The sequence below is a fragment of the Callorhinchus milii genome, unplaced genomic scaffold (genome assembly GCF_018977255.1).
Source record: "Callorhinchus milii isolate IMCB2004 unplaced genomic scaffold, IMCB_Cmil_1.0 Scaffold5, whole genome shotgun sequence".
Taxonomy (NCBI): Eukaryota; Metazoa; Chordata; class Chondrichthyes; order Chimaeriformes; family Callorhinchidae; genus Callorhinchus; species Callorhinchus milii.
Window position 1 is genome coordinate 66,152,532 of NW_024704746.1, and position 12,150 is coordinate 66,164,681.

Below are 12,150 nucleotides of genomic sequence, written 5' to 3' on the forward strand. Positions count from 1 at the left end.
TCCCACCCGCGCTCTCCCCATAGCCCTGATCAACCCCACTCCCCCGGTCTCTCCCCATAGCCCTGATCAACCCCACTCCCCCGCGCTCTCCCCATAGCTCTGCAAACTTGTCCTCCCCAAATAATTCGTTACTCCTCTCTTAAAAGTTGTTATGGAATCGGCTTCCACCGGTCTTTCAGGCAATGCATTCCAGATCCCAACAACCCGCTGCGTGAAAACATTTCTCCTCCCCGCCCCTCTGTTTCTTTTAACCACTAAAGAACAGGATAGTATTCTGTTTTGAGGATGGGAGGTGGGGGGGAGGGGGATGTAATCGAGATGAGGATGGCTTCCTGGAAGAACAGACACCAACACAGAAAATAAAAATGAGCAGAACGACCTCCTACGTGACCTCGTAACGTGGTATGTTCCTATGGTTTCTTTAGGTGTAAAGTTAAGACTTACCGGTATATAATAATATAATAATAATAATAATAATCCTTGCATTTGATACAGCGCCGTATCGCGTCATCGAGACGTCTCAAAAGGCTTCACGGATTGCACTGCAAAGTGGATTGACTGTGCGATTATTACCCCTGGAAAGCGATCCACCGATTGACTAACAACAGCAACACCTTACATTTTTGTAGAGCGCCTTTCGGGTCGACAGAACGTCCCGAGGCGCTGGACGTTCAGGGATTTGGATCCAGGTTCCTGCTTACTGCCGGGTAAGCAAGAGGTTTCGCCCTGTCCCGCCCGGGAATCGAACCCGGGTCCTTTCACTTGCCGGGCAAGCGGTCTAACCACAGAGCTACGGGGCTCCATGTCCTGTGTTTCATATGGCACCAGCATCTGTTTTCCATTGCATTCCCAAAGAGGTCAAGCATGAAATAAGACACTGCCGTGAAACATTTTGACTTTCACTGTTGCTCCCCACTCCCTACCCCTCACTCCACTCCTCCCCTACCCTCCCCTCCTCTCCTGCGCCCCTCCCTCCTCCCCTGTCCCCCCCCCCCCTTCCTCCCTCCCAGGCAACCTCAGTCGACAGCTTGTTTTTCGGGTTCGGTTTGCGTCCACGTCGGCGAGTTTTTTTTCCACAAGGCTACGAGGAAATGTGGGCACCACATTCTTCGCCCGTGAAGCACGCGGTCGCTACACTAACAATAATAATTCTTGCATTTGGCGTAACGCCTGATCACGTCGGAACGACGTCTCCGAGCACTTCACACGGGATTTACTGCGACACGGAGACGACTGTGTAATTTGTGCAGGCAGACGGGGAGCGAGGTTTAACGTCTCCTCCGAAGCTTTCAGACACGTTGCTCGGAAGATTCGCGCGCGCTCTTGAACTTGCGGAGGGCAGACAGGCTCACGAGGCCCGGAGGCCCACTGGCGCAGGCACGATGGGCCGAATGGCCTCCTCCTGCGCTGTAGGATTCTACGATCGGATGCACCTGTGTGCTAATCTTCTCCAGTTTAGTATCGTTGCGACCCTTATAACTTGTCAGTCCTGTTCTCGCCTCTGGTCGTGGGTTCAAGCCTCTGAGCTCGTAAAGGTGTCCGAGGCTCCAGTCCTGGTTTGTCGGAGACGGTCACATTTGGGTCACCCAACCCACGGCTGTTCGTGGGGACGCCGCTGCGCTCAATTGGCCGCCGTGTTTCGCCCACAAAACACAGAGTCAACCCACTTTACGGTATGCGCCGTGAAGCGCTTTGAGAACGTCTCAAGGACGTGATAAGGCCCTGTATCAAACGCAAGGATTCTTCTCCTGATTATTATTGATTACAGGTGCGAAAAGATTCCTTTACACAGAAGGAAGATCTTCTGGTGCGATCCCTTGAATGCCCAGGGCCTTGGGAAGTCCTCCTGACATGAAAGGCGTCACATAAATGCAATTCGTCGTCTGTCTGTTTGTTTGTTTGTTTGGACCGTGTACAGTTCCAGTCACTGCATAAAGGGGACTGGAGACAGAGTGCGGAGGAGTAGCAACAGGGATTTGAAAGCGAAGGCAAGGAACTTGAATTCTGCTGGACCGGTGGGAGCCGAACCGAAGAAATTTGCCGCACGTCGGAATGAATGTCAACCCGGTCAAGTCAAAAGGGTCTGATTAACACACAATCCGGGCCCCGAAACCTATTACATCAATCCGAAAATGAATCCCCTCTGTACATTCATCTGTTTTTTTCTGAGGGAGTTTCACCGGAGTTCATTGACTGGCGTGTAATGAATTAGACTGACAGAAATGTTACTTTCAATCCCTAACAGCAAGGTTACGAGCTTATCAGAACCGCAATGCAATTTATATCGAATGCTCCTAATTGTATAGAGGTCTATTGACTTGCTTTGCAAGTCTACCCTCGAAAGCCATCCCTTACATGCGTGGCGGGTTGATGGGTATATCATAATCCATATCCATTTGTCGTATTTCATCAAAATTGATTCTCCTTGCGATTCACGGCTGATCTATCTTTGTTCAGTTGTTCTCCCGCTTCAGGGCTCTGTCCTCACCTCACCTCTGTCTGGGCTCCCACGAGCACAAGATGTGCAGTGTGAGTGTGTGTGTGTGTGAGTGTATGCGCGCGTGTGTGTGTGTGCGCGCGTGTGTGTACGTGCGTGTGTGTCAGCATGGCTCAGTTGGTAGCGCTCTCTCCTCTGAGTCAGAAGGTTGTGGGTTCGACCCCATGGTCTGTCTGGACTCGGAATCACCTAGTCTAGGCTGACACTCCAGTGCAGCGCTGGGGGCGGGAGGTGGGTTGGGGGGGGGGGTGGGGGGTGTGTGGGGGGGAGACGTGTTGCGTTGTCGGAGGTCGTGCCATCCTTTGGATGAGACGTTAAAGCGAGATCCCCTCAGGTGGACGTTAAAGATCCCGCATCGCTGTTCGAAAAGAGAAAGGGGGGGTGGTTTCCCTTTCTCTCCCGGTGTCCTGGCCAATAAATCCCCCCAAGTAAAATTGTTCGCTCGTTCCAAGCTCGTTTGTGGGGACGCCGCTGTGCGCAATTGGCCACAAAACACACACGGTCGATTCACTTAACAGTATTATCCCGCGAAGCCCTTTGAGGACGTCTCCGGATTTGCGCAGTGCGGAATCCCACAACAAAAAAAGCGCGGTGCTCTGTCGTTCGGCGTTGCTTCGGAGCGTCGGGCTAGCCTTCCCGACCGTGGGACAACCTCCCGGCCTCGGGTGAGATTGTGCCACCCGCTGAGTCGGGCTGACACGGCGGTTCTGAGTCATTCAGGGACCGAAGCGAGTAAGCTCGTGCCAATCTCGACTGTCGACCGACCGACTGGGCGCCCGGGTTATTGACTGCGATGGCGATGGGCCCTGAAGCTTGCGACAGAGCAGGTTAATGTGCCACATAAAGCAGCTAAACAAGGACTCTACCCGCTCGATTGACTGAATAACCATGGCAACTAACCTTTGGCTACCGATGAGAGTTCGGAGCTCTTGCGAGCGGGGACGGAGGAATGAATTTAGCCATTAGTCACGGCCAATAACCAGGTAAAGTGACCATCATTTCAACTGAGTCGGTTGGGTGGCCCCGAGTCCGAATCGCAATGGCCGTGCAATAGTATCATTGAAATCACACCACTGAAATCAGCATCTGGCTGGTCGAGCCTGCGCTGGTGCCAACTCAATCACTGGAGCAAGCTGCTCTCAGCCCAACTCCCTGCGCTGCGCTGCACCTCGGAGGCCATTCAGCCCCATCACCGTGGAGTCCCGAAAAAGTAGTGGTGAGAAACCTCGCCCCGCGAGCGAGAGGACCCGGGTTCGATTCCCGGGCAGGGGGGGAAACCTTCGGCGCGTTTCCTCACTCTGCGGGCACGACTCTGTTTGCCCAGCGTTAAGCAGGAACCCGGTTGTTAGTCGAATGGCGGATCGTTTTCCCCAGGTAATAGTCCTTCCCCCTCCAAAAATTGGGTCGCTCATTATTTTTATCAAGGGGGATGGTTGGCCAGGACACCAGGAGAAATTCCCTTCTCTAGTCGGATGGTATTACTTTCTTACCCCTTATGTGGTCTCGCCTCCACCCTTCATGCCCTTATTTCCTAAGTATCTCTATTCCTTTTAAATAATCTAATCGATTCTGCCCCCACAGCCTGATGTGGTGCGTTCCAGATTCTCATCACCTTCGTGAAGAAGTAATCCTGTCCTCTGAGCTCTGACCCTCCCAAGATGATGTGCATCATGTGCGCTCGTGTTCAAATCCTTTCCCCTCCCTGGCACCTCTCCCTCCCTCTCCGACCTCCTCACTCCCCAGACCACCGCCCGGCACCTCCGCTCGACTGGCACCGGCCTCCCTCCCGCTTGGTCCCTCGCGCCCTCCGCCCCACAACGCCCCAAAACTCTGGAACACTCTGGAACACTCTCCCTCAATCCCTCTGCCTTGGCCCCTGCGTCTCTCCTCCCTTTTTCCAAGTCCCGTCTGAAAACGGAGAGAGAGAGAGAGAGAGAGGGAGAGTGCGCGCTCCATTCCATACATCAGTTTTCCACCCCGAAAAGGGAAAAATGAGTGAATTTCTAAACGCTTCAAGCCCACCCCCTATACTGTTCAACCCGGAGGAATAACCGCGAAGAGCCTCTGATAACGGCCACATCCCCTTCCTCGCAGCGATTGATCTAAACTCGCTGAACTCATGCGAGTTAAAAAGAACGATTCCCGTGGGTTTCCGAAAGAGCGCTCCGTAAACCTGTGGAGTGGACCTCGAATCCTCTGATAGCACAACAAGCGAGGAAGGTATTCCAGCTGGCGATCGAGCCCGACCGGATCCGTCGCCTCCTGCGACGGCCGGCTGAGCCCGCGCGGGAACGGCAGGAGCCGCGTGGTGTGCTAAGCCGCTGTCTCCTGATCCCCATGACGCGGCGTAAGGTGCCGTAGGCTGCTCCCAAACACGCGCGCGGGCCATTTCACACGGACGGACTGCTGTCACGTTGGCTGAAGCGAAGTGGAGTGTCGGTCGGGGGAACGTGCGCCCGAAACGATTTACGTCGCTTCCCGATCGAACGTTTCCTCGCACACGCGCTGACGCGGAGTCCTGGTGGCGCAGTGGTTAGAGCGAGAGAGGACCCAGGTAGTCTCCTTACTCTCCACACACGCACGCGCACCGCGCGCGCCTCTGTTTACCCCGTGAAGCGCTTTGAGACGTCTCGAAGACGTGATCAGGCGCTGTATCAAACGCAAGGGTTAGCATTTATTTATTTATTTATTTTTTTACTGACAGGATTATTACCGCCAGAAAGATCACGCCTCAGGATTCGGACCGCGGGTAAACTCGCTCATGAGGCGAGAGCGCTCTCACCCCTGAGCGACACGGTTCCAAGATACTATCTCGGACGCACATTTGCGCTGCCTCTGAGGCGAGAGAGAGAGAGAGAGCGAGAGAGAGAGAGAGAGAGAGAGAGAGAGAGAGACGAAACAGACGTGAAGTCGGACAATTTGCCACGTTTAATTTAGCGCAAAGTGAGAGGCAGACGTTTCAATCAGCACCAGCGCAGCCCTGTCAACACCTGAGCTTCCCCCAAGCCACGAGTCACACCACATTGATCTGATGCTGAAAGACAAGCGCTGTGTGTAGCACTGCCCAGAGAGGCAAGAAACAGCCTGACAGGTCCAATGTTACAGACCGCAGTCCCACTCCGTTCCCAGCCGGAGCTCCCATGGTTCAGCCGCGATGCCAGTCCTCAGCTCCACTGGCTTCCCCCCAACACTCCCGGCCGATCGCGTTCGAGATCCTCCTCCATACCTTCGCTTTTAAGTCCCTCCGTGACAATGAAAATGCTAATTTGCTTTCGACACAGCGCCTTTCTAATGCCGTCGAGGCGTCTCAAAGCGCTTCACAGAACACGCCGCAAAGAGCAGCGAGTGCGTGTTTTAAGGGCGAGCGCTCTGACCGATACGCTACGGGACACTGGGCGCTTGCTCCTATTTGCTGAAGAAAATAAAAGAACACACACTCGGAAATGTTAATCCTAGCGGCACAAAGTCACTGAAGTGAAGATCAAACGGAAACGCTCTCGACCCCCTTTTGTCGGCGGTGTTAAACCATCTCACCGCAAGATGCAAAGGAGAAGAAAACAACAGCCAGCGAGCCTGTTGTGACAGGCAGCTGTGCGCGTGTGTGTGTGTGAGTGTGATTAAGTGTAAGGGTATGTGTGAGTGTGTGTGTATGTGTGAGTGTGTGTCTATGTGCGAGTGTGTCTACGTGTGAGTGTGTGTGAGTGCGTATGTGTGAATGTGAGGGTGAGTGAGTGTGTGCGTGTGAGTGTGTGAGTGTGTGTCTATGTGCGAGTGTGTGTCTATGTGTGAGTGTGTATGTGCGAATGTGAGAGTTAGTGAGTGTGCGCGTGTGAGTGTGTGTACGCGTGAGTGTGTGTGTATGTGTGAGTGTGTGTCTATGTGTGAGTGTGTGTGAGTGCGTATGTATGTGTGAATGTGAGGGTGAGTGAGTGTGTGCATGTGAGTGTGTGAGTGTGTGTCTATGTGCGAGTGTGTGTCTGTGTGTGAGTGTGTGTGAGTGCGTATGTATGTGTGAATGTGAGGGTGAGTGAGTGTGTGAGTGTGTGGATGTGTGTGTGAGTGTGTGTCTATGTGCGAGTGTGTGTCTGTGTGTGAGTGTGTGTGAGTGTGTATGTATGTGTGAATGTGAGGGTGAGTGAGCGTGTGCGTGTGAGTGTGCGTGCGCGCGTGTGTGTGTGTGTGTAAGTGTGCGTGGGGGGACCCTCAATGGTATCAGCTTCCTCTCATAATCTGGACTCGAGATAATCACTACACTTTACAGTAACACTCCTGCAACCTTTTGGGGACGCAACAACAACAACAACAACAACAACAACTTGCATTGATACAGAGGTCCTCTCACCCCTTGTAGGTGTCAATAAGACATCATGTCAAATGCAAGGATTATTATTGTCACTATCATTATTATTTGGATAATTATTTGGGAAGGACAAGGTTGCGGGGCGATGGGGAGAGAGCGGGGGAGTGGGATTGATTTGGATGGATCTGTTCACAGACACGATGGGCCGAACGGCTTCCTTCTGTGCTGTATAATTCCATGATTACTGTGAGCCGTTCAATGCCAGACTGACAACAGTCTTCCTGCAATTATTTCCACTTTGCTTTCCGTGGGGGAGTGATGACCCCTGGCCCAGCGTCGGATTAAAGGACTTTGCTCACTTGCCCAATGTTATATTCGTTCCACTTCGAAGGATTCCAATGTCATCTGCAGCTGGGTTATGAATGCGCTCTCCCTGCAAAAAGTTGCTGGCAAAAGATCCTCATTGAGAGTCTTCCAATTCCTCTCAATGAGCAAAATAATCCTGGTTTATTTCACCCTTCTCGTGTCTCTTATCCAGGGAGCGTTCAGACCAATTCTTGCACCCCCCGACCCCACACGCCTCTCTTTCCCCCTCCCCATCCTGTCGGAGTATGTCCTGAATCACCACAGACTTCTACTAAGCAATAATAATCCTTGCATTTGATACAGCGCCTTAATCGCCTCTTCGAGACGTCTCAAAGCGCTTCCGAACATACCGTAAAGTGAATTGACTGGACATTTTTTTGCGACAGCCAATTGCGCACAGCAGCGTCCCACAAACGGTCGTGGATTGGGTGACCAAATCATCATTATGGTTTTTATGTATTACTTTTTTATCGAAGGGATTATCACCCCCGGAAAGCGGTCCACAATCGACCATCAGACTAATGACTGCGAGGTCAACAGAGGTGCGTGGAGTGAGGAAACTCGCCCAAGGTTTTCTCGTGCGGTTTAAGGCGAAATGGATTGAGATTAGGTGGAATGGAGTCCTGGGATTTACAATTTCCGTTTCCTGCAGCCTCTCACGCTTCTCCTAATGGATTCCTGAATCCAGCACCGGGAGGATATCGCTGTATTCCTTTATTATTCCTTTGCTTATTTCCTTTAGTAAGTCGCCAGTCCTTTCTTCATCTTGCCCGCTGTTCGCCCGCTGATTAAGGGACCTTGCTGACTGCGGTCTTGCCGCCTGTCACTGTGAACTGAGAGGACTGAAGGCGACCGTAAGCCGACTTCATTGCTGCTTGGCCACTGGAGTCGATGGCGCTCGCTTGCGAGCTCTGAGCTGCTGAGTAACTGAGCAGCGAACATTATCCCCGCTTAGCTCGTCCGTGCCTTTTCGAGCGGACGTCAAAGATACCATTGCACTGCTCGAAAAGAGAAGTGAATTGGCTTGCCAAACACACACACGCGCACACACTCACACACACACACACCGCGCACGGTCACTACGCTTTACGGTGGAGTCCCTCCGAGCGTTTCGAGACGTCTCGCTGGCTTGGCAAGGCAAGGCAAGGCAAGGCAAGGCGCCGTGTCAGTTCGGTTCTAAACTCCGGTGCAATTCGGAGGCATTTTTTTTTCACCCAAAGGCCAGTGGGGAATCTGGGAACTCTCTCCCTTCCTCCCCCGAAAGGCTGTGTCCATTCACATCTTCAAGACAGAGGAGGACAGATGTTTGTGAGGTCAGGGGATCAAGGGGATACGGGGCCAAAGGGCAGGTATCCGGACTTGAGGTACAGGTCAGCCACCGTCTGATAGAATGGCGGAACAGGCTCGAGGGGCTGAACGGCCTCCTCCTGTTCGTGCGCTGGTACGTTCTGTACCTGTTATGGAATTTTACAGAATTTTCCGAGGCTCCGTAATTGTCCTGTGGATTTCAATCTAAAGTGCTGCCTCAGGGTCACAATTAAACAGCGTCTCTGAACAATGGTTATTTTTAAAAATACAGAGAGATGCCAGCGATAATTGCACAGCCATTAACACTGAATGCTCAACTGCATCCGCGCAATTTTCCCCGCGTGAAGAGGAACCGCAGCCTCTCTCGATATGTCGGCAAAACTGCTTCCCTTCCCCCACCCCCCCCCCCCCACCAACCACCACCCGAACAATGTCAGCGGTCCGTCCACTACCGTTTAACCCCTCCCTTCCCCGCGTGTTCCCGTCCGAGGATGGCCGATCAGAAACCTGTTCGGCGTTCTCAGATTTTATTAATAATAGTGATCACAATATTCAGGGACAACGGTAACAATGACGTCGTCGAGACGGATCGAAGCGCTTCACAGAATGTACTGTAAAGCGAATTGACTGTGTGTTTGGTGGGCGGAACGCGGCAGCCCAATTGCGCACAGCAGCGTCCCCGCAAACAGCCGTGGATTGAGCGACCAATTTTTTTATTTATTTTTTGGCGGATTATTACCCCAACCACCCCCCCCCCCCCGGAGCGAGGAAACTTGCCTAAGGTTTCGTCCCGCCCGTCCAGGAATCGAACCCGGGTCCTCTCGCTCGCGAGCCGAGCGGGACTCCGCAGGGGCGTGCGAGCGAGCGAGACCGCGAGTGTCTGAACCGGGAGAGCGCGAGGGAGCGAGCAGGCGAGCGCGAACACGGGCCAGGGCTCTCGTTAACCGCCCTGCGACCCCCCACGTTTCACGAGTCAGAAAACCGGAAAATCGGAGTCCTGTAGCTCAGTGGTTAGAGCACTCGCTTTGCAAGTGAGAGACCTGAGTTCAATTCCAGGCAGAGGGCGAAACCTCGGGCAAGTTTCCTTACTCCACACAGAGCCTAATAATAATCCCTCCAAAAAAAAAACCAAAAATAATAATTAAATTGGTCATTTTTCAATCTACGACTGTTTGTGGGACATTGCTGTGCGCAATTGGCTGCCGCGTTCGCCCACAAATATATACAGTCAATTCACTTTACAGTGTGTTCTGTGAAGCGCTTTGGGACGTCCTCCCGACGTGAAAAGCGCTATATCAAATGCAAGGATTATTATTATTATTATTATTAACAAGAGCCCGAGCGACCTCCGGTCACATCTGGAAGAGTAACCTTTGGGTTAACGCCAAAATAAAGAGTAATTTCCCTTCAGGTCGGCCTCCTATCGACTCCTCCTGCGAGTAGGTCCAAAATCAACCGAACGGCATGTGAACTGATAGCGACGCTACGTTGCGTCAGTCATTAAACGTGGCAGCATCGCATCGACACAGGCCGAAGGGGGCCTTCAATCGAGGTGTTTTAAATTTATGGGTCTTTTTTTTTCTGTGGGATAAATGTTCATGCACTAAACCTCACGTGAGTCGTACCAGTTGGGACCATACCTCTGCTAATCTGACTTACGCAAAGCGTGAGATATGTCAAACTTGGGCAGAATCCAAGCTCTTGAAAGGACTTGGGAAGATGTACGACTCAGGCGATTATACAATTTATACTTATAGGAGTTTTACTGTCAACGTAACAATAATGATCCTTGCCTTTGATATGGCGCCTTATCACGTCGTGGAGACGTAATAATAATCATAATAATAATAATAATCCTAGCATTGGACGTTGTGCCTCTCCATGTCATCGAGTCGTCTCAAAGCGCTTCACCAGATTTTGCTGTAAGGCGGAGTGACCGTGGGCAAATGTGGCAGCCAATGTCCCCACAGACAGACCAGTTTTATCTGGGGGATTGTTGGCTTGTTCCATTCTGCAACGTCCACCCGGAAAGGCAGACGGGATCTCGGTTTAACGTCTCATCCGAAGGACAGCGCCTCTGACAACGCAGAGCTCCCCCCCGACACTGCCCTGGAGAGTCAGCCTCGACTGTGAACTCAAGTAGCGAGCGAGAGAGAGAGAGCGAGAGACAGACGCATAGCGAGACTGTTTCCCCTGATCACAAACACAGTCACCACACATGGTAGGAACGATCCTCAAAGCTCTGTTGAGACGTTTCGGCATTGAAAGCCCCCCCTCCTCCCCCGCCCCTGACCAAAAACGCCAGCGATTATGATTTTTATTTCACTCTCGCATATAATCGTGGTGCTTTTTTTCCCATTAAACTCCCCACAAAAGGATTTGCCGGGGGAGTATATTTATCTCGGTCAATATGTTGCCTTTAAACCACGATGCAAAGCCCTTCGGATATCCAGGTTTCTCTATCTGAGGGTAATCAGTGGTTTTACACTCAGGGTGTTACTGCCTTCATATCGCTGGCGAGATAGAGGCTAACACTATAGCACAGCTGAGATAAGGTTGGATTAGCAACACTGCCTGTCAGCCTTCCAGATCCCTCTACACACGGTTTTGTCTTCTTACACTGTGACCCGATCAATTTAAGCCGTAGAGCCGAGAGGAAGTGGTGGTGTTATTGGAGGGAGAGAGGGTGATAGAGAGAGAGAGAGAGAGAGATAGAGGCGGAGAGAGCCAGAGGAAAGAGAAGGAGGGATAGAAATGGGAAGGAAGCATAATAATAATAATAATAATAATCCTTGCATTTGATATAGCTGCTTATCCCGTCTTCGGGACGTCTCCAAGCGCTTCACAGATTAGACTGTAAAGTGAATTGACTATAATAATAATAATCCTTGCATTGATATAGCTGCTTATCCCGTCTTCGGGACGTCTCCAAGCGCTTCACAGATTAGACTGTAAAGTGAATTGACTATAATAATAATAATCCTTGCATTTGATATAGCGCTTTTCACGTCGGGAGGACGTCCCAAAGCGCTTCACAGAACACACTGTAAAGTGAATTGACTGTATATTTGTGGGCGAACGCGGCAGCCAACTGCGCCCAGCAGCGTCCCCCAAAACAGTCGTGGATTGAAGTGACTGATTTTCTTATTGTATTTTTTTCTTGAGGGATTATTATCAGCCGTGCGGAGTGAGGAAACTTGCCCGAAGGTATCTCCCTGCCGGGAATCCAACCCAGGTCTCTCGCTTGCCAAGCGAGCGCTCTAACCACTGAGCTACAGGACCCCGAAAGAGAATGTAGGAAGAAGGAAGGGGATTGGAGCATTTGGGAGGATGGAGAGAGTGGAAGGATACAGAGGACAGAGAGAGAGAGAGAGAGAGAGAGTGGGACGGGGGAGAGGAATGAGGGCAGAGAGAAAGAGAAAGAGAGCGTGAAAAAGGGGAGGGAGAGAGGGGAGGAGGAGGGAAAAGAAGGGAGAGACAGAAGTGAGGGAGGGGAGTGGGGGAAACGGGAGATAGCGAGAGAGGAAGGGAGCGAGGGAGCGTCGGAGGGAGGGAAAGGGGAGAGAGAGGGAGCGAGGGGAGAGAAGGGCGGACGGGCGGGTGTCCCATCAATGTGCTCGAGAGCATCCAAACCGAACCGAGAATTCCGTGCGTCCCGCCTACGCACGGCAATCCGGGA

General features: G+C 52.0%; 1 non-coding gene across 1 annotated transcript; it reads right to left on the reverse strand.

Moving 5' to 3' along the window:
• Positions 1–11,676: 11,676 nt before the first annotated feature.
• On the reverse strand, positions 11,677–11,753 carry trnaa-ggc. The gene has a single exon. It is a non-coding gene; the product is annotated as a tRNA-Ala (tRNA).
• Between the last annotated feature and the right edge of the window lie 397 nt (positions 11,754–12,150).